Source organism: Canis lupus, chromosome 24 (assembly GCF_011100685.1).
Source record: "Canis lupus familiaris isolate Mischka breed German Shepherd chromosome 24, alternate assembly UU_Cfam_GSD_1.0, whole genome shotgun sequence".
Lineage (NCBI taxonomy): Eukaryota > Metazoa > Chordata > Mammalia > Carnivora > Canidae > Canis > Canis lupus.
Window position 1 is genome coordinate 8350041 of NC_049245.1, and position 22478 is coordinate 8372518.

The 22478-nt window shown below is 36.9% G+C and overlaps 1 protein-coding gene and 2 long non-coding RNA genes across 11 annotated transcripts in view; 1 reads left to right on the top strand and 2 right to left on the bottom strand.

The window, feature by feature from the left end:
- MACROD2 (mono-ADP ribosylhydrolase 2) overlaps positions 1-22478 on the bottom strand; it is a 2007046-nt gene that overhangs the window by 1221963 nt on the left and 762605 nt on the right. The window lies entirely within an intron of this gene.
- LOC102157387 lies at positions 88-4006 on the bottom strand. Of its 6 annotated transcripts, none has more exons than XR_005377540.1 (5): positions 3681-4006; positions 1783-1996; positions 1479-1545; positions 1290-1378; positions 88-277 (listed from the first exon to the last, which is right to left on the bottom strand). It is a non-coding gene; the product is annotated as an uncharacterized LOC102157387 (long non-coding RNA). The 6 variants fall into 6 exon arrangements; XR_005377544.1 differs by having other exon boundaries at positions 1783-1908; positions 3681-4005; XR_005377542.1 differs by lacking the exon at positions 3681-4006 and adding an exon at positions 3467-3631.
- The window catches only part of LOC102157297, a 35462-nt gene continuing 16708 nt past the window's right edge, over positions 3725-22478 (top strand). Inside the window, exons 1-2 of the long non-coding RNA XR_005377539.1 lie at positions 3725-3880; positions 14439-14561. This is a non-coding gene — a long non-coding RNA (uncharacterized LOC102157297). The remainder of the gene's footprint in view (positions 3881-14438; positions 14562-22478) is intronic.

Genomic DNA, 22478 nt, shown 5'->3' on the forward strand with positions numbered 1-22478 from the left:
ACATAGATGGGAGATGAACACAACAATGGGTGTGTGGGTACTCATGGGCATATAGTAATAAAGACCAAAAGCTCTATCAAAGCACATTTTTATTTTTCAGAGGAAAATTGCAATAATGATCTTAACTTTTTTTCAGTGGTTGAAAAGAGCTGGGATGCCTGAGTGGCTCAGTGGTTGAGCATCTGCCTTCAGCTCCAGGATCCAGGATCAAGTCCCACATTGGGCTCCTTGTGGGGAGACTGCTTCTCCCTCTGCCTGTCTCTCTCTCTCTCTGTGTCTTTCATGAATTAAAAAAAAAAAAAAAAAGAGCTTATTTTATACTGAAATCTCAAATTCTCTGACATACTGAAACAGAATTTCATGATGGAAGATTGTATTTTTAACACAATATTCAGATGCCTTAATTAAATGAGTATCTTGCCTAGGGAAAGGCCAAAGTTCAATTGTTTTCCTTAATAATCATTGAAAATACCAGCTCAGAAGAGATTTTGACTTCTCCAGACCCTATAGTGCCTAGTCATAGTTCGTATAGCATTATAAGTCCAGCTAGTGGATTGCCCAAACTCTATCTGGGAGAAAAGGTAAAGGTATATTTTGAATAACAGAGTTTGCCATAAGGTAGAGCATTATGTAAGTTATATCTATCCTGTTAAGAAGTCTCAAATACCATAAAACATTTTATTTTTTATATAAAACTTATTTTAAAATAATGATTTAAAATATTACTTATACATAAAATTATTTTTCCATGAGCAAATGATCTCAGTCCTTCCATTATATGTTTTTATGAGAGATATTTTCTTAAAACTATAAGGCAAGCCAGATTCTGAGCTGACAGTCTTTTTGAAACTGTTATCCATTTTAATGGAAAGAAATCTTAAGGGTTTTCAATAGCTAGAATCGTTCTCACCATTTTTCATCAAAGCTTTACAGTTATGTACAATTCTTTTTTTTTTAATTTTTATTTATTTATGATAGCCACACAGGGAGAGAGAGACAGAGAGAGAGAGAGGCAGAGACACAGGCAGAGGGAGAAGCAGGCTCCATGCACCGGGAGCCCGATGTGGATTCGATCCCGGGTCTCCAGGAATCGCGCCTTGGGCCAAAGGCAGGTGCCAAACCACTGCACCACCCAGGGATCCCGTTATGTACAATTCTTAAATAAAATCATCCAAGGGTAAGTAATATCATGTTCTTAGCCAATGTCTGTCAATTTTTAAAGGAATATGGGCTCCTGTTTTATACAATAATGCAGAAAATAGGTACCAAAAGCACCATAGGATTCATACCTCCAGTATATGTTTTGATGTGCCATCTTGTTCAAAAATATGAGATGACAAATACTCGCTTTTTGTATTGATGCATAAACATATGAATCCTAAAATAAATATTAAACATCATTTGAAAGCATGAAATGAAACAAATATATTTTTAGTAAAAAGCCAAGTCCAGCACGTAGAAGATAAAATCGTCCTTACTAGACAGAGTCCTTGTCGATGTAAGAGTCCACAGGTAGGTCTTGACTGATGAGTGTGCCTGGGTGAGCTGGGAAGTGACAGAGGGGCTCTCAGACAAACAGATTCACCTGCATGGTAGCATACAGGGTTCTTGAGGGTCTTCTTTAAATTTCTATATGGTCAATCTGAGCATAAAATGAAACCATCTGAATCTCCTTGGACTGCTCAGCAGGTCCCTTATTCTAACAATTCAGATCTATGCCCTGAGATACTACCCAAACTTAGTGAAAACAAAAGAGAAAGGACGAATAATAGGGAGAGTTACCTTAGGGAAGTACGCTGTCACATGGGAACACTCACTGGCCATCAACCTGGTTGCATATTAGAACCATCTGGGACCTTTAAAAAAATCCAGATCCCAGGCTGCACAGAAGACCAATTAAACCAGGATCTGGGAGAGATAGAACTCAAACATCAGGGCTGTTTTTGAAAGCTCCAGGTGATTCCAATCACTCTGTCTGACAAGGTCTCTCTCAGCTCTTGGCATTGTAGGAGGTCATCAAGAGAACAAGGAAAAGGAAACATGTAATTTCCCCTAGTCAAACTGTGATTGTGGGTATATAATCTAATTCCTGACTAGCAGATTAAGATATTAGCCCAATTATGCTCATTTTATTACATTGAAAAAAGTAGAACCATCATTTTATCTTAATTTGTTCAACTGCTAAAAGAATAATGTATTCTAGTGTCAATATGCCGAACCTAGTACATCTCATATGAAAGGCATCTATTTATGACTTCTAGCAAGATTGAAAAACTGCCAATGCACATTTCCCAATAGATCTAGGAAGGTTAGCAGGTAGTAAGCTGAGCTGGCATGTAGGACCTTGTGTTAATGAAAACCCAGAACTCTGGTTTCCTAACTATTCATGATTGGGAAATTAGAGTTTATAGTTCTGGAAGCTTTCACGTACCTCACATCATTTGAGCATAAGGAAAAACTGACCCCTAAGTACCCAAACATCATGTGAACACTGTGCAAATGCTATACAGAAGAGAGAGGCACAGCAGCTTAGCCCACTGGAGAACAAAAACACAGCAACACACAATTAGGAACTAAAATCCCTGTGAATCAATTCACTCAGGCATAATACCCTACATCTTTAAAACACACACACACACACACACACACACACACACACACGTTTCAATAGTATACCCAAGAGTGATTCATGTAACAAGCTGGTTAATGACAATACAAGATTAAAGTAAACACCAAAAAAATCACTATGCCTGGATTCATATTACTTAGAGGAGAAGTTAACTTGAGATACTTTAGAAAAGCTCACTTAATTATACTGGTGATGAAATTATCTTTTCGTTGGCTTAGCAGTTATGATTTGGGCCCAACTTTCCTGACCTTCTAAGTAAGTTGAACCACATGTTCACTTGATCATAGTAGCTGTATCTTTTTTTTTAATAAGAAAATCTCTCTTTTAATTATAAAAGCAAAGAAAAAGAAGAAAATAGAAGGAAGAACAATTACCCCTAATCCTACCACCTTCAAATACCCAGACAGTTGCATTTGCCAGCTCTTCCAGTTTTTGACCAAGATTGAAATCAGTTTTCATACAACTTTCCTAAAGGTCTTCAGAAGCTGTTCACTAACACGCACTGCACTGCCCAAATCAGAAACCAAGGATTTTAATTTCATTATGGACTAGTTTTATGATTTTAGACATGTTAATTAGCTTCTCTTAACTTCAGAGGAGGAGGAGGAAGAAGAGGAGGAGAAAGAAGAAGGGAAAGAAGAAGCAGAAGAAGAAGAGGGGGAGGAGGAGGGGATGAGGGAAGGGAGAAGGGAAGAAAAGAAAAAAAAAAAGGCCAGAGTCACTCTGGAAGGCACTAGGATTCTGTACATTTCCATAAATGGAGTAAAAAATTCAAATTTCTGTGTACTCTGAAAACTTTCCATGGCTCATCCCTGCCCCCACCCCCTAGCTCATTACCCTGTGAGTGCCTCAGTCATGATAATATGTCATATTCTTCCCTCATGCCTGCCTCTCTGACTAGAATGGTAGCCCCTAGAAAGAGAAATCAATAAATGTGTGTAAACTAATGAATTAATGAATATACAATTGAGAAATAATTCCTTTATATTTCTGCAGATAGAGGTAAAATAACATTGAGTGAACATAAGCACAAAGAAAATACGGCAGATACTTTGGATGGCCTTCCTAGTACTCCCGGCTATCTTTGCTTCAGTGAGCTCCAACTGACTTCCAACTGCCAGTATTCTCTTGGCCTTGAGGCTTTCTCTGAAGCTTCAAAGACTACTCTGCCTATTCGCATGGCAGGCCAGACCAGCCAGGAAAAACACATCTTCTTCTATCCTTGTGGCATTCGGCTGATGCCTGATGAGGGTTAGTGTATAAACATCCCACCTCCCTTGTCCTTTGGGTAAGATAACTTTGAGGGGCACCTGGGTGGCTCAGGCAGGTAAATGTTTGACTCTTGATTTCAGCTCAAGTCTAGATCTCGGGGTCGTGAGTTCAAGCCCCAGATAGCTCTGAGACAGTTTTAAATCATTCCAAATATTCTCCCAAAAGCTTCCCCTTTCCTGTTTTATTTCTCACTCTTCTAGTAACTTGTGAGCTGTCCAAACAGACCACTCACACAGGAATCCTTGACATAGGATCTGTTTCTTAGGGAAATTCAAATTAAGACAAAAAACATACACAAAGAATATAGAAGCTAAAATGTAATCTAGCTTAGATAGTCCAAAGAAGTCAGTAAAATATTATACCAGGTTGCCAAAACATACAGTTCTCAATAAAATTTTCATTAATTTCCATGGATTGTAATTTGCTAAACTGTATATCCTGATATGAATAAAACAACTTAGTGTACACATCCCTTCCATGCAGTTTTCAACATTAGCCATGTATGAGCCACAGGAACAATGAACATTGTGAAAATAAACCAGTGAACTGGTCATGGATGATATGTTCTTAATGGGAGAACTGGCTTCCTGCCACAAAAATGTTTCTTCAAGCATGATTTCAAATGTGATATTGCCCAACAAAGAATGCAGTTTCAAAATAAAATGCTCCAATAGTTCTATTTGCATAGTTACAAGTATATCAGTTAAGAAACCTAATGTTAATTAGCACTCCCATATCAAGTCTTCAAAACAAGAGGATGAGGGAAAAAGAAACTATAAATCAGCAGTTTAAAGTTCAAAGATTTATAAACAGCCAAGTTGTCTTTGAATGACATGTTGGAAATCATATTACACAGTGATAATCATTCAGTTACACATTTTTATAAAATGTTAGTATATGTGCTTTAGACGTTTAAGTAAATATAATTTAGGAGAGTTTTCTTTTTATTCTGTATAACTAGTACTGTATCTTCCACTTTGCATACCGCAATTATTTATTTTTTATCATTTACACAATTCAAATGCAACTGTGTTTCATCAGAAGATATAAAAGAATGACAGTTTTAAGGCCAGCACCTCATAGAATATAATTTAGTTCCATTACCCAATTTGTCCAACTATTTTGCCTGAACACGGTCAATAATGAAAAACACTTCAATCCCTCTCCTTGCTGAATCATATCATAATTTTCCATTCCTAACACTAGTGTTAGGTGAAAAAGAAAAATATTTAGATGAATCTTTAAAGTTTATATATGTGTATTATACATGTATATAAAGGAAAAATATAAAAGTGGCTCTGTTACAGAAGAAATGGCTTTTTTAAAAGTTGAAAAAAGTGATATATTTTTACAGACGAATAAAACAGATATAAAGCAAAAAAAAAACAGATATAAAGCAATTTGTACAATACTAAGAAATACATAAGCTTCAACAAACTTTTGAAGGTCTTTAGTAATGTAACTTCTTTAATGATTAGTCCTTTCATGGATCTGGGCCCTTGCTTCACACTGGGTATCCTACTTTCTCCCTAAAATGTTACAAACTACTGACATCTCAAGCAACATATTCACTGTTATAAAACAACAGGAGAAATGAAGATGTTTGGAAAATAGAGGAAAAAAGGGAGACCAGAGCTGCAAGTTTTCTGTGTTCCATATCTGGGAACTTAACCCAACAGACATTCCCCCTTTCTTCTACACCTTAAATCCCTCAGCTATCTATCCCCCCCTCCCCTCTTCAACAAACCCTCCTCTATCCTGTTCCTCCACAAACCTAACATCTTATCCGTCTGTACATTCATTGACAAGTTTCTGGAAGGAAGAATAAACCTAGACTCAGTTTATTGCTCCTTCCATTTTCTACCCATCTCCCTTTAATGTAGGTTCTAAACTCTTATCATTTAATGACTTTTATCTATAAGGCACAGAAGATGAACTCAAATGATATGGTTATAAAAAAAAATATACTGACTGATGTAACAAAGAAATGGAGGTATAGGTCTAGCCATAGGCACTATCAGATTAAGGCCCTCAGTGTCACCAAGAAATCTATCATGTCTATTTCTTGGCCCTGTTCCCTTCATTCAGTTGATCACATGAACTGAGAGTGGATGGAAGGCTAGTTCTCAAAAAAAAACCAAAAGAAACCAAACAAAAAAAACCTTCTGATACACTCACACACACACACACAAAGTACGGTCAAACATTCAGTAATTTATCAATATTGGTTTTCATTTTGTTTTGTTTTTTTGCTTTGTTTTTTTTTTAAAGATTGATTGATTTACTTACTTACTTACTTACTTACTTACTTACTTATTTTAGAGAAAGAGGAGGAGTAAAGGGGTAAAGAGAGAGGAAAATTCCATGCCTGACTCAGGGCTCCATCTCACAACCCTAAGATTAGGACATCAGCTGAAACCAAGAGTCCGATGCTTAACCAACTGTGCCACCCAGATGCCCCAAGTTTTGTTGTTTTTTTGTTTTGTTTTGTTTTGTTTTCCAGAAGTCACCAAGTCTTGGGCAATTCTAATGCTGCCCCTCTGCCTCTTTCCCTATCTCTTCATACCCACCACTGGATAATGAAATCTTCCCTGACATCGCAGAATACTACTCAGTTTCAGAATCTGCCCTTACTTATTTGGCTGATCATTTTAAGTTCCCTTTGGAGGACTGCCTTTGACCAAGTTCTTAAACACAGATATTCTTCTCAGTTTACTCCTTGACTTTTTTTCTTTCTTTACCTTTGGCAGGGCAACTTTGCTTCCACATAGGCTTCTACTATCATCTATATGTTAAAGACTCTCAAGCATATAGGTCAAGCTGCAAGTCTCCACCTGTTATAGGCTGAAGTGTCCCTCCTAAAATTCAACCATTGAAGCTCTAACCCCTAATGGGATGGTATTTGAAGATGAGGCCTTTGGAAGATAATTAAGTTTAGATGAGGCATGAGGATGAGGCCATTACGGGAGCATTATTGTACTTAAAATAAGAGACGACAAAAAGCAGGCTTCCCTCTTTTTTTCTCCACCATTGAGGATAAAAAATAAAGGGAGAAATCTGAAAATTAGAAAGAAAACCTTCACTGGAGAGCTAAACTGGCTGACTCCTTGAGCTTGGATTTGCCAGCCATCATAAGTGTGAGAGGGAAATTCCTGTTGTTTAAACCAGTCCATCTGTGGTATCTCATGACAGCAGTCTGAGCAGACAAAGACTCCTCCCAACTCCAAATCTTCACATCCAGTTGCCTGTTGAATGTCATCTACACAGTTGTCTTACTATTGGGGCAAATTCAATAGAACCACAGTAGTGGCTACCTTCTCTCAACAAACTGTGGTCCATAGCTCAAGGCTATTTTTAGAAATAAAGTTTATTAAAGACACAACCATGAACATTCTTTTATGTAGAGTTCATGGTGGCTTTAACAATACAAAGGCAGAGTTGAATAGTTGCAACAAAGACCACATGACCTGCAAAGCTTAAATTATTTGCTCTCTGACCCTTTATTGATCTTTTTTTTCCTGACCTTTGTCTAGAACAAAGATTGTTATTCTTAGCTATATATTAGGATTTCATGGGGAGTTTTTAATGATCTCCTGCCCTATCCAGCTAAACTACAGTCCCTAGAAATTCAACCTAGGTATCAGTATTTTTAAAGGCTCTTCAGGTGCAATTAATAGCAAAGGATGGAGAGTCACTGTTAAAAGAACCAACTTCTGCTCCTAAATTCCCAATCTGGAATATTAGTGCCACCATTCTCCAAAGGCAAACTTATCACTGGTGCCTTTTCTCCCACCTACTTTGATAACTTATCCCATACACTGTTATGTTCTTCTATATTTAGATAAGAAAGTTTTCTTGATTTATTCATCCCTTTTCTACTCTGACTTCATTGTCTTTCATTCAGTCATTTCAATAACCTCTTCATGAGTTTTTTGTTTGCTTGTTTGTTCTTTGTTTGTGGGTTTGTTTTGTTTTGTTTTGTTTGCTTTGATTAACCCTAATGACAATTCCCAGGGTTTTACTACTAAAAGAAAGGTGTAATCAATCATGCCACTCTCATACCAAAATAGACCTTGACCTTGGATACTTACTAAACTGTTTTATGAATTGTAATGGTTTTATTTTTATAAATAGATAAGTATATAATCTGAAAATAGTGATAAGTTTGTCTTTATGTGTTTGTGGGTGCACGTGTGTGTAAGGTATGTGTTATTGCATTGGCTAAAATATCTGTTATAATTAGTATAATGTTGGATAATAGTAAAATAGCAGGCATTCTGGTATTGTCCCTAACTCATGGGAACACTTTCTCATTATTCTTCAGTGCTTTTATAGATATATTCTTTTTTTTGTCCTTGTGTCTTTTCCATGGAATTTTAAATGAATTGTGCATGATCTGCCACTTTGGTCTACTCCAATTTTCCTTTAAGATGATATCTGGGGAATAAATCAGATCCAAAGTTTATCTAATACTTCTTATTAATATTTTAAATTTATCTACCTCCTTTGAAAGTTACCACTAAAAGAAGAACCAGCAAACAAACATGAAATCTCAAGTCTCCCACTTGAAATAGAGATCTCTGTCAATCAATAATACACTAAAAGAGAAAACTATGAATACCTATCATTTGAAACACGAAGACTCCAGGCTTGATTCATAATGAGAGTGACATAATTAAGCTACCTGTTTCCTGAAACTCTTTCCTGAAAAAAAGATATGGCATAAGTCATTTGTTGTAGTGGAATCAATAGGTTACCTAGCAAAAAACTCTGAAACAGTGAACAAGTAAATAACTTCTTGCTTCCTCTATAGCCAAGCTGACTCAGTATATATATATAAAATCTCAAATTAGATCTGTTTACTCTGTTTACTCAATATAACCTTTATTAGACCTGGGTAAAGATCTGGCCTCTGCTGCTCATTATACACATAGCCCTGGGAAGTTATTTAACTTCTTTTGAGTCTGGGTGTCCTCATCCATAAAACAGGATCGATCAATAATATATGCCCAATTCAATTCCTTATGATATTAAACAGATATAATATGGTGAATTTTGAAACTCTTGGTATATTTAAACATTCATTATAAAATTATGATACTATTATTTTAATTATGGCAAAAACTAAGGAAAATTTGGAATAAAAAAAAAAAACAACCAGCCTAGCCTCTGAGAAATCTGGATTTGGACTTGGCTTATCTTATAAATTGGGCAAATCATTTCATCTCAATGTACTTGCTCGGACCTACCTTCCTGGTAGCATTAAGAGCAGGCCTCCCAACAGACATGAAAGTGTTTAAGAAAGTTAAAATTACTATAAAATCTGTAGTATCTTTATTATATATTCTCAATAAGGATATTTGTTCTAAAAATAAAATAAATTCTGGTTATATCTATTGGCAAAGACTTTTAAATCAATAACACTAAAACAGGATTACATTCAAGCAAAAATTTCTGTCTTATAAGGGAAAAATAGGAGAATAAAAATATAGGAAGAACAGGCTATGGGGATAGTGTCTGATTTAATCCAGGGCTTCCTTAAGGAACTGAAGAATCAGGACAGAGAATCATTGCAATTGTAAGCAGAAAAAAACTGATGGAAAGGAACATTTGATGGTTCTTAGAAGAACTGAGTTATTTAGGGGCAAAATCAGCAGCTAAATATGTACTTTAAGTGCAACAATTAGACATAAAGGATCAAATAGAATGTGAAAATGCCTACTTTTAAAGAAAAGTGATGAATTCTATAATTGGCACCCCAAAAAATGGTTTCAGATTGTTAATCATAAAGATTAAATGAAATCATGTATGGAAAGAGTTGACAGCATTGTGGGACATAGTAAACAATTAGTAAATGTTATATTTGGTATTGTTAATGTTATTTTTATTAACTTGTGACTGAATGCTACACTATCCCAGAGGAAGAAACTTATTCAAAGAAAAATTAGATTAGGATTAGCTAGAAGATTTAATAACTGAATAGTACCTCTAAGCCTGATATACCAATTTTTATTTTTGAATTTCTATAGAGGCAATTTAGATGTTGAGAGATATATACACACTCACGCACATGCACATATACACACACGCATACAAATGATTCCAAGGAACAGGTGTAGTGATATGTTCTGTTATGGTAAATATTTAGTCTATGAAAACTTCAATGTCATTTAGAAACTTAGACGTGAAAAACCTATTTATGAAAGCACATGTGCAAAATCCTAAATCAAAAAGCATCTACTTAAAAAATAAAAAAAAAAAATAAAATAAAGCATCTACTTATGATTTTAAGGGATTTTTTCTTTCCAAAAGATATACTGCTGATCTTTTTAAAAAAGCATATCTCTGTTATATAGTTTGAAATAAGATATCATATGCAAAAACTTGACCTAGACACCATTTTCCCCAGCAAGTTACACCTTTCTGTAAATAACAGCATGTGATTTACATTACTTAACTACATATTACTCAATTTTTAGGGAGAGGTAAGAGTAATAAAGCAACTCCTCTTGCCTTGAGGCTACAGTGCTCTGCAGTATGGATTCTGCCCTTGCAACTCCAATGAACCTCCCCTTTTATTTGCCAAATACCAGGTCTTTGTCACAGGGCACACCATTTATCCCTATGAGCACGTAATTTTTTTCATACTATTCATTCATTCATTCATTCATTCATTCATTCATTCAGTAAATGTCCAATGCATGTACCTTCTTCTCTGAATCTTCTAAAAGTCCTAGAGCCAACTCCCTCACCTAAGCTCTCAGCATTCTTTCCTTACTTTTATCATCATACTCATTGTCATGTTTTACAATTATTTCTTTGATTACCTGTCTCCTTTAGGCAGTACTTCAAGGGCAAGGATGACAATGATTTAGTCATCTTTGTTGCCCCAGCAAATAGTTATGTACCTGGAACATGGGAAATATCCACAGCTGTTTGCTGAAATAATTATGATCACAAAAATAGATCCTCCTTTAGCAGATACTATAGCTCAAAATTTTCCATTCTTTTGGGGCAACCATTTCTCTCTACTGATGGTTTTTATTTACATCTCTCATTACAAAACTTTAATTTTTTAGTGTCTGCCAAAAAATGACTTACTATGTGCACACACACCACTAGAATGTTTTATTACAAAGATATAATGTCTGCTAACTCTGCTAACTCGTCTTCACAACTTATTTCCATAACTGTATAATATCAATTTTATTTTGCAACAAAATTGCAAGCATATTCACCATTACCAAGCAATGGAAAGCTATAAGGCTGCTATTTCCAATCGCTTCTCCTATGTAGCCCCTGGCTGCCACCAGGGCCAAGTACTTAGTACTTACCACTAAGTAGTGGTAAGATGGCTAAGTCCTTAAACAAAACTTTAGGTTCTGCAGTGTGAAGAGAGGTGTGAAACAGTGCTAAATTGGAATGCACTCTGTTGATGGTCTTTCTGGGCTCATCTTCCAACCCTCTCCACTCTGATATTTCAATTGAGTCTATCAGAAGATGTGCTGCAAAACTGTTGGAGCTAAGGAGTGTGGAAAGATAAAGGAAGGGAGAGGTTATATTCAGACCCACATATCATTCTAAATGAATCTTTGTCATTTTCATGTCGATTTCCACCCAAAGGCATATTAGATGCCCTCAGGAAATGAGACTTTCTATTTGAGCTGTGATTAATAATTACATCTATCTTTTATTGACTGCCTATTGTGTACCAGATTTTTAATGCTTTATTTGTATAAACTTATTGAATCCTCACAATGACCCTGCTTTAGACACGAAGAAACTGAAGCATAGAGAGGTTAGATTATGTGCCCAAGGTCAGAGAGATGGTGGTAGATCCAGGATCTGAGTGCCTATGAAAAACCAAACAAGAAGACAATCTGTAATTCTAACTTTTGTCAACTGAGTTAAGAGCAATAGCTTGCTATGGTACATTTTTTTTTTTTTTCTGGTTAGGCCACTGCATTTAAAGCCCTGAAAGAGGAACAAAAAGGAATGTTGAGAAGTTGACTTTTGCTAGATGCATGACATTCAAAAATGTGAAAACTAGAGGGCTTTGTCCACCCACTTGATGCTGGAATCAGAGCATAATGTTTAAGTTCATGACCTTTAAAAATCAAAGAGACCTAGATTTGAGTCCTGGGTATTACTTCCTAGGTATATCACCTTTGATAAGTCATTTAACCTATCAGAGTTATCATTACTATCAGAGTTTCATTACTTTTTTTAAAAGATTTTATTTATTTTCTCACAAGAGACACACAGAGAGAGGTGGAGACATTGGCAGAGGGATAAGCAGGCTCCCTGTGGGGAGCCCCATGCAGGACTCAATCCCAGGACCCCGGGACCATGGCCTGAGCCAAAGGCAGATGCTCAGGTGCCCAAGCCACCCAGATGCCCGAGTTTCATTGCTTTTTACAAGGGTTTGGTTAATACATAAGGCTTTTAGCAAATTGGTTGGCAGAAAGCGAGCCCTCAACAAATAATATAATGGTATGAACTGATGATTATGTAATTGTTTCCACTAAACTGGTGGCTAAATTGCCAGCTGTCGAAAAAACTTACAGGAAACTGCTAGCAGAGAAGAGAAGCAATACAATACATGCCTATCATATACTAAAGAAGAGGCTCCATTTACTTATGATGTGTGAGTGTGTGTGTGTGTGTGTGTGTGTGTTTAATGTGGTGTTTTGGGTCTCAATTTTAGTTCTGAAAATCATGTAATCATGTAATTCATATCATGCTTTAAATGAGTACTATAATCATTCAAGTGATCAATATTTAATGTAAAGAGAAGAGACTACTCTTCAATATGGCCTAGAAAACATAGGGGTAAAAGAGGAAAATAAATGAAACTGAACATGATAACAGTCAAGGCATTGCCAGAAGCTAGCAGGAATTTTGTCTAATTATCAGATCATTTGAACTGGACTCTAAAGTACAGCTTTGATCCATACATGCTGTGACTGCCCAAAACTAGACAGGAGAATAGTTTTCTCCTCAAAGAAATAGGAAGTACCCAGTAACCAGTATGTTGGACAACCATTATCCTACATGAGGTTCCACAGGATTTTTCCAAATAATTACCTGCAAAAGTTATGGACACTAAAGTTCACAATTTGTAGTATCAAGTGGTAAACTGTTCATAAATTTTCCCCCCCAGAAAAGCAATTTTGCATTATTTGAGCTATACAGCCAGGGTAAAAGTCATCTTTTTCTATTAAAGGTAATTTAGTTCTATCACTAGCTAGACACTTATCCAAGTGACACTAAGAGTCATACAGTAAAATATACTAACTTCAAGTTGGGGAAGAACTAAATATACTAGAAAACATTTCTATGACATTCTGAGCTAAGTTTGACTTAATTTAAGAATAGTCACCTTAACCTAAGCATTTAAGAATTCCAAAAGGCATAGAACAGCGGAAAAGACTATATGATTCATCAATAAGTTCCTTGCTCTATCCTCTTTTTTAAAAAAAAAAATACCCAATATATTTCACTTTAGGAAACCCTGTGTTTTCCTTCAATTCTGTGCTGCTAATAATTAATTCATTTTACTTACACTGCATCCAGATTCAAATCATGGTATCCATTTCTTGGTAATAGATTCTGCCACAGGCAATATGCTGTGCCATAACCTCAATTACAACTTACAAAGGAGAAGACTGCACTTATTTTCTGCTGGAGCCGCTATTTTATCTTAAATGAAATTGTATATGGGTGATAGGGAGCACTGTTGTGGTAGGAACTAGTGGGTCTCATCCATATTGAATGTATGTAAAAGTCTTTCTTAACTCAGGGTCTAGGAATGAAAGATCCATTGACATTAAGCAGCTGGTGAAATATGACTAATAAAAAATTTCAATTATAGTAGGAACACCAATAATAGACATAAATCTATATTATCATTAAAAGTGAACAATTCTAACCAAGCAAATCTTTGGGCAGGTACCAACAAACCATAAAACCAGTTATTTCTTTTGAAATCACGAAGTGTTTGGGTCTGCATATGTGTAGAAAGAGAGATAAAACAGAGAGATAGAAACAGAGATGTAGACAAGACACAGATTTTCATTTATAATACAAATTTAAAAGGGTATAGATGGAATAATTATCATATTGTCTTATTTACTTTATTAGAAGTAAATAATTTTTTATTTTAAAAGTATTATTGTTATAATTTCCATTTATATTAACACTCAGAATGTGTAGTAGATATGAGACCAAATTAAAAGGTAGAATTGTACATGCATGTGTTAATGTGCAAGCACATGTACTAATGGTGTGTGCTCGGGAGAGTGATAGTTTTAAAGGCATTTTTTGCTTCTTAATTTTCTTCTAAAATTATAAAGCAGAAGGGAATATTTAAGAATGACTACAAGGTGCCCCAGATCTTTAAGTCTTCCTTTAATAAAAGTGTTTAACTATAAATGGGAAACTCAATTACTGTAAAGATATCTGTTAGCAAGTTAAAACCTTATCCAAGTCTTTTTGCTTCAATTTTTACCTCTGATTTCTCCCACTTGTGAACTAGATTCCTGTCTTCTCTGGTCAGAAACAATTTTGCACGCTGAGTGCTGATATTACTATGTATCAAAAGGAAACTGAAGCACATGCTGTCTCATGCTTCTTCCATAGGAACACCACTCAGTTCAAGGTATGTAACATCATGGTTGATGATGGGCCAAGATGCCCTTGTCAACTACTCACAGGCTCTGTAATTTGGTAGAGACATATATAATTAATTCTGCATTGTCTCTAATGTTTCTAGAACTTACTTATGCCGAAGTCTTGGAAGTCACTGATATTGACCAACTATGCCCATGATGGGTGAAACTTAAGAGAGGAGTTCCTAAGATCTCATCTTTTTGTAAAGTCAAAAGCAAAACAATCAGAAAAATAGGACTGGGAGCTGTAGAAGGAAAGCACAGTGGTACTCTGTGTTAATCAACCATCTGCTTTTCTGCTTCTGCCTTTTACTTTCTTTCTTCATAGAATAGTTGGAATGGCTGTGGATCATTGAGTCCAATCACCTTAATATCACATGTGAGGCCTCAGAAAGGCCATATAATTTCATCAGGGTCACACGACTTGTCAGGGAGCCAGGACTGGGAGCCAGGTTTCCTGGCATCTGGTCAGACTGTCTCTCCACTACGATGCTGCTCCTAACCTCTAGCTTGCAGTATGAGGAGATAATGTGTCTTTCACAGAAATCAGTTTTTCCTAGGAACAGTGAGAGAGGGAGAGTAGAAGTAGGAGATGAAGAGGGAATGCGACAGGACAGGAGAGAACTGGAGAGGCCAGGAGAGAACAGTGGAGAACAGGAGAGGACAGAAGAGAACAGAAGAGATCAAGAGAGAAGAGGAGAGAATAGGAGAGGACAGGAGAGAGGAAAAGGAAAGGGAAGGAAAAGAAAAGGAAAGATTTCATCCCTCCTTCAATATTACAGTGTAAGAGGATCTAGGCCTATAGCGGGGTCATATCCAACTCATTGCCAGGTTGACCTATCAATATATTATATATATAAGGAACTGAGGAGCCTCCTGGAGGAGAATCTGTCCTGGGCAAGCATCTATAAACAGCACTGCACTGAAGGGAAGGAGTGGTGGGAAAGGTTTGCCAAGCAGGGAAGAGTATTTTTTTTCTTATATTGTTTAGAATCATCAGCACATGGTGATACTAAAAAGCAGACCAGATTTCAGCCAATTTTGTTATGGTTCTAAATTCTCTACAAAGCATCTCACTACTTTCTTTTCCAAGAGTGTACTGCTCCCACTGCCTCTAGAGCACCCTTTTTGCTCCTCCTCTCTGTCCCTGCTCAATCCTACTACTGATAAACCTTGGACTGTAACACAGTGGGAAAAACTCCAGAACTCTGGATCCTCATCATCCAATAGAACCCACCAGGCAGGGCAGTCCCGGTGGCACAGCGGTTTGGTGCCGCCTGCAGCCCAGGGCGTGATCCTGGAGACCCTGGATCGAGTCCCACCTCAGGCTCTCTGTATGATGCCTGCTTCTCCCTCTGCCTGTGTCTCTGAACCTCCCCCCGCCCCCGTCTCTATGAATAAATAAATAAAATCTTAAAAAAAAAAAAAAAGAACCCACCAGGCAATGGTGAGAGAGGTGCAGCTAAAGGACATCATCTAGACCTGGCATCTAGGTATCAGGGTGTCAGCGGGGCTGCACAAAACCAGGGACCTACCAGACTCGATTCAATAATGCACAGTGAAAAAAAAAAAAAGCATAGTGAAGAGTGTCCAAAGCAAGAGACAAGGAAAAGAAAAAGCTAACACATAGTAGCAATCTGTACAGTTGACTGGGTTATTGGTAAGTATGCATGAAATTCCTCTTGGGAACTCTAAATATGCTTAGTTTTTCTGATGGGAGATTTTTTAGAAATATGCCTTAGCATACGGTTAATATACATTTGTTACTGTAGCTATTGTATGAAAAATTCCTACTGTAAGAATATGTAAAATAAACATTACAGAAAGAACTCTTAAAAAATCCTCAGGGATAAACGTTAACGGTACAATTTTTAACAAGTTTATGAATACAAAAAGTCTAAACAAACACTTTGACTACTAAGGATGTTAAAATGGACAAATTGACCGATGATTAAGTCCATGTACCAAAAGCACTGAAACCTCCGGTCATATTGCATAGACACAGTAGCTCTTTATGGAGTAAAGTACCAGTCTGTGCACAGTGGCATGCTCTCAGTTTTGGAGGACACAGGAAAGGTGATTTCACAAACCCTGTCAACAATGCTGACGAACATGTTCTAAGCATGATCTCAACTAATTCTGAAAGGCAAAAATTATCTCAGTTATTAAAAAGTTTTCCACCAGCTTTTCCATTTTTAAATTGTTTTATCAGAGGTGTGATTACATTTCCCCCTTCTATTATTTTGAAGCCAGAATTTCAGGAGAATTACAAAATTATGTGCTAAAAATTCCCTTTATATAAACATTGAGTAAAGAGAAAACTCACATGTGCCTTGTCAGGCTAAATTATGGGTGAAACGGAGGACTGTAACCATATGCATCCACATGCGTTGATGGTTGTGGCAGATTTAATTAGTAAAATTAGTCAAACCCACCAGCCAAGCTGTGTCGAATCAAACCAGCACAACCTGTGTTTGTTGGCAGAGTACTGCAATTAAATAAGCTGAGATTATTTAAATTTAGGAGAACTCTGGGTTACTAAGTATACCTATGACTAACCTTCAGATGAAATTATAAAAGTATTCTGGCCTTCAGAGACAAAAAAAAAAAGTAGACAAGTTTACTAAAGTACTCAACAATCCTTTTATTGCATCCTGCAAGGACTTATTTTTAACCAATCTGGGAAAATTCTCTAATAGGTTAATTTCCAGAGAAAATTCCCCACTTAAACACAAGAAGAGAAAACCTTTCAGTGACTCTTAAATAGCATCGGGCAACCTAATCTCATGGCATACATTAAATTGTAAGAGGTAGGCTATGAAATATTTTTAAAGAAAAATGACAGAAATAACCTTAGCAAGGCAATGATTTCCACCTGTAATTCCACCTATAATTCCATCTATAGCCATCAACTCAGTTCTAAGAAGGATTTTTCAGGCACCAGGATATTTATTTACACTCTTCACACACTCTCTAAAATACTAGGAATTTGAGGGGCATCAATTTGAGTAGTTGAATTCTTTCTTTTAAATACAAAATTCCTTATGGAGTTAACTGAAATAGTTATGGTTCTGTCCTTTAAAGTTTTTTTTTAAATTTTTTTATTGGAGTTTAATTTGTCAACATGTAGCATATCACCCAGTGCTCATGCCGTAAGAGCCCCCTCAGTGCCCGTCACCCAGTCACCCCAACCCCCCCGCCCACCTCCCCTTCTACTACCCCTTGTTCGTTTCCCAGAGTTAGGGGTCTCTCGTGGTCTGTCACCCTCACTGATATTTCCCACTCATTTTCTCTCCTTTCCCCTTTATTCCCTTTCACTATTTTTTATATTCCCCAAATGAATGAGACCATAAAATGTCCTTCTCTGATTGACTTACTTCACTCAGCATAATACCCTCCAGTTCCATCCACGTAGAAGCAAATGGTGAGTATTCGTCATTTCTGATGGCTGAGTAATATTCCATTGTATACATAAACCACATCTTCTTTATCCATTCATCTTTCAATGGACACCGAGGCTCCTTCCACACTTTGGCTATTGTGGACATTGCTGCTAGAAACATCGGGGTGCAGGTGTCCTGCCATATCACTGCATCTGTATCTTTGGGGTAAATCCCCAGCAGTGCAATTGCTGGGTCGTAGGGCAGGTCTATTTTTAACTGTTTGAGGAACCTCCACACAGTTTTCCAGAGTGGCTGCACCAGTTCACATTCCCACCAACAGTGCAAGAGGGTTCCCCTTTCTTCACATCCTCTCCAACATTTGTTGTTTCCTGCCTTGTTAATTTTCCCCATTCTCACTGGTGTGAGGTGGGATCTCATTGTGGTTTTGATTTGTATTTCCCTGATGGCTAGTGATGCGGAGCATTTTCTCATGTGCTTCTTGGTCATGTCTATGTCTTCCTCTGTGAAATTTCTGTTCATGTCTTTTGCCCATTTCATGATTGGATTGTTTGTTTCTTTGCTGTTGAGTTTAAGAAGTTCTTCATAGATCTTGGATACTAGCCCTTTATCTGATATGTCATTTGCAAATATCTTCTCCCATTCTGTAGGTTGTCTTTTAGTTTTGTGGACTATTTCTTTTGCTGTGCAGAACCTTCTTAACTTGATGAAGTCCCAATAATTCATGTTTGCTTTTGTTTCTCTTGCCTTCATGGATGTATCTTGCAAGAAGTTGCTGTGGCCAAGTTCAAAGAGGGTGTTGCCTGTGTTCTCCTCTAGGATTTTGATGGATTCTTGACTAACATTTAGATCTTTCAACCATTTTGAGTTGATCATTGTGTCTGGTGTAAGAGAATGGTCTAGTTTCATTCTTCTGCATGTGGCTGTCCAATTTTCCCAGCACCATTTATTGAAGAGACTGTCTTTTGTCCAGTGGATAGTCTTTCCTGTTTTGTCGAATATCAGTTGACCATAGAGATGAGGGCCCATTTCTGGATTTTCTATTCTGTTCCATTGATCTATGTGTCTGTTTTTGTGCCAGTACCACACTGTCTTGATGATTACAACTTTGTAATACAACCTGAAATCTGGCATTGTGATGCCCCCAACTATGGTTTTCTGTTTTAATATTCCTCTGGCTATTCGGGGTCTTTTCTGATTCCACACAAATCTTAAGATGATTTGTTCTAACTCTCTGAAGAAAGTCCATGGTATTTTGTTGGAGTTGCATTGAACGTGCAAATTTCCCTGGGTAGCATAGACGTTTTCACAATATTCTTCCAATCCATGAGCATGGACTATTTTTCCATCTCTTTGTGTCTTCCTCAATTTCTTTTAGAAGTGTTCTGTAGTTTTGACCTTATAGATCCTTCACCTCTTTGGTTAGGTTTAGGTATCCTAGGTATCTAATGCTTTTGGGTGAGTTGTAAATTGGATTGACTCCTTAAGTTCTCTTTCTTCAGTCTCATTGTCAGTGTATAGAAATGCCACTGATTTCTGGGCATTGAGTTTGTATCCTGCCATGCTGCCAAATTGCTGTATGAGTTCTAGCAATTTTGGGATGGAGTCTTTTGGGTTTTTGATGTACAGTATCATGTCATCTGCAAAGAGGGAGAGTTTGACTTCTTTGCCAATTTTAATGCCTTTGATTTCTTTTTGTTGTCTGATTGCTGAACTACTAGGACTTCTAGTAGTATGTTGTATAGCAGTGGTGAGAGTGGACATCCCTGTCTTGTTCCTGATCTTAGGGGAAAGGCTCCCAGTGTTTCCCCATTGAGAATGATATTTGCTGTGGGCTTTTCGTAGATGGCTTTTAAGATACTGAGGGAGGTTCCCTCTATCCCTACACTCCAAAGAGTTTTGATCAGGAATGGATGCTGTATTTTGTCAAATGCTTTCTCTGCATCTATTGAGAGGATCAGATGGTTCTTGTTTTTTCTCTTGTTGATATGATTTATCACTTTGATTGCTTTATGAGTGTTGAACCAGCCTTGAATCCCGGGGATAAATCCACTTGGTCATGGTGAATCATCTTCTTAATGTACTATTGGATCCTATTGGCTAGTATCTTATTGAGAATTTTTGCATCCGTGTTCATCAGGGATATTGGTCTATGATTCTCCCTTTTTGGTGGGGTCTTTGTCTAGTTTTGTAATTTAGGTGATTCTGGCCTCATAGAATGAGTTTGGAAAGTTCCATCCCTTTCTATATTTCAGAACAGCTTTAGTAGAATAGGTATGGTTTCTTCTTTAAACGTTTGATAGAATTCCCCTGGGAAGCCATCTGGCCCTGGACTTTTGCGTCTTGGGAGGTTTTTGATGACTGCTTCAATTTCCTTTCTGGTTATTGGCCTGTTCAGGTTTTCTATTTCTTCCTGTTCCAGTTTTGGTAGTTTGTGGTTTTCCCGAAATTTCTCCATTTCTTCAGGATTGCCTAATTTATTGGTGTATAGCTGCCCATAATATGTTTTTAAAACAATTTGTATTTCCCTGGTATTGGTTGTGATTTCTCCTTTTTCCTTCGTGATTTTATTAATTTGAGTCTTTTCTCTTTTGTTTTTAATAAGGCTGGCTAATGGTTTATCTCTTATTAATTCTTTCAAAGAACCAACTCTAGGTTTTATTGATCTGTTCCACAGCTCTTCTGGTCTCTATTACATTGAGTTCTGCTTGACCTTATTAACTCTCTTCTGCTGGATGTATGTTTTATTTGCTGTTCTTTCTCCAGTTCCATTAGATGCAATGTTAGCTTGTGTATTTGAGTTTTTTCCAATTTTTTGAGGGATGCTTCTATTGCGATGTATTTCTCTCTCAGGACTGCTTTTGCCGTATCCCAAAGATTTTGAATGGTTGTATCGTCATTCTCATTACTTTCCATGAATCTTTTTAATTCTTCTCTTAATTTCCTGGTTGACCCTTTCATCTTTAGCAGGATGCTCTTTAATCACCGTGTGTTTGAATTTCTTCCAAATTTCTTCTTGTGATTGCATTCTAATTTCAAAGCATTATGGTCTGAAAATATGCAGGGGACAATCCCAATCTTTTGGTATCAGTTAAGACCTGATTTGTGATCCAGTATGTGGTCTATTCTGGAGAAAGTTACATGTGCACTTGAGAAGAATGTGTATTCAGTTGCATTTGGATGTAAAGTTCTGTCAATATCTCTGAAATCCATCTGGTCCAGTGTATCATTTAAAGCTCTTGTTTCTTTGGAGACGTTGTGCTTAGAAGATATGTCTTTTGCAGAAAGTGCTGTGTTGAAGTCTCCCAGTATTAGTGTTTTTTTATCTAAGTATGTCTTTACTTTGGTTATTAATTGATTGATATACTTGGCAGCTCCCACATTAGGGGCATAAATATTCATGATTGTTATGTCCTCTAGTCGGATAGATCCTTTAAGTATGATATAGTGTCCTTCTTCATCTCTTACTACAGTCTTTGGGATAAACTTTAATTTATCTGATATGAAGATTGTTACCCTTGCTTTCTTTTGAGGACCATCTGAATGGTAAATGGTTCTCCAACCTTACAGTTTCAGGCTGTAGGGGTCCTTACGTCTAAAATGAGTCTCTTGTAGACAGCAAATAGATGGGTCTTGCTTTTTTATCCAGTCTGAAACCTGTGTCTTTTGATGGGATCATTAAGCCCATTCACGTTCAGAGTTACTATTGAAATATATGAATTTAGTGTCATCATACTATTCAGTCTGTTTTTGTGGATTATTTCTTTGGGTTCCTCTTTCTTTTACAGAGTCCCCCTGAATATTTCTTGCAGAGCTGGTTTGGTGGTCACATATTCTTTTAATTTCTGCCTATCTTGGAAGCTCTTTATCTCTCCTTCTATTCTGAATGAGAACCTTTCTGGATAAAGTATTCTTGGCTGCATATTCTTCTCATTTTGGACCCTGAATATATCCTGCCAGCCCTTTGTGGCCTGCCAGGTCTCTGTGGAGAGGTCTGCTGTTAATCTAGTATTCCTTCCCATATAAGTTAGGGATCTCTTGTCTCTTGCTGCTTTAAGGATTTTCTCTTTATCTTTGGAATTTGCAAGTTTCACTATTAAATGTCGAGGTGTTGAATGGTCTTTATTGATTTTAGGGGGGAACCTCTCTATATCCTGGATCTGAATGCCTGTTTCCCTCCCTAAATTAAGGAAGTTCTCAGCTATGATTTGTTCAAACACACTTTCTGGTCCTCTGTCCCTTTCAGCGCCCTCTGGAACCCCAATTAAATGTAGATTTTTCTTTCTGAGGCTGTCATTTATTTCTCTTAACCTTTCCTCATGGTCTTTTAATTGTTTTTCTCTTTTTCCCTCAGCTTCCTTCCTTGCCATCAACTTGTCTTCTATGTCACTCACTCTTTCTTCTACCTTATGAACGCTCATCATTAGGACCTCCAGTTTGAATTGCATCTCATTTAATTGATTTTTTAAAAATTTTTATTTATTTATGATAGTCACACAGAGAGAG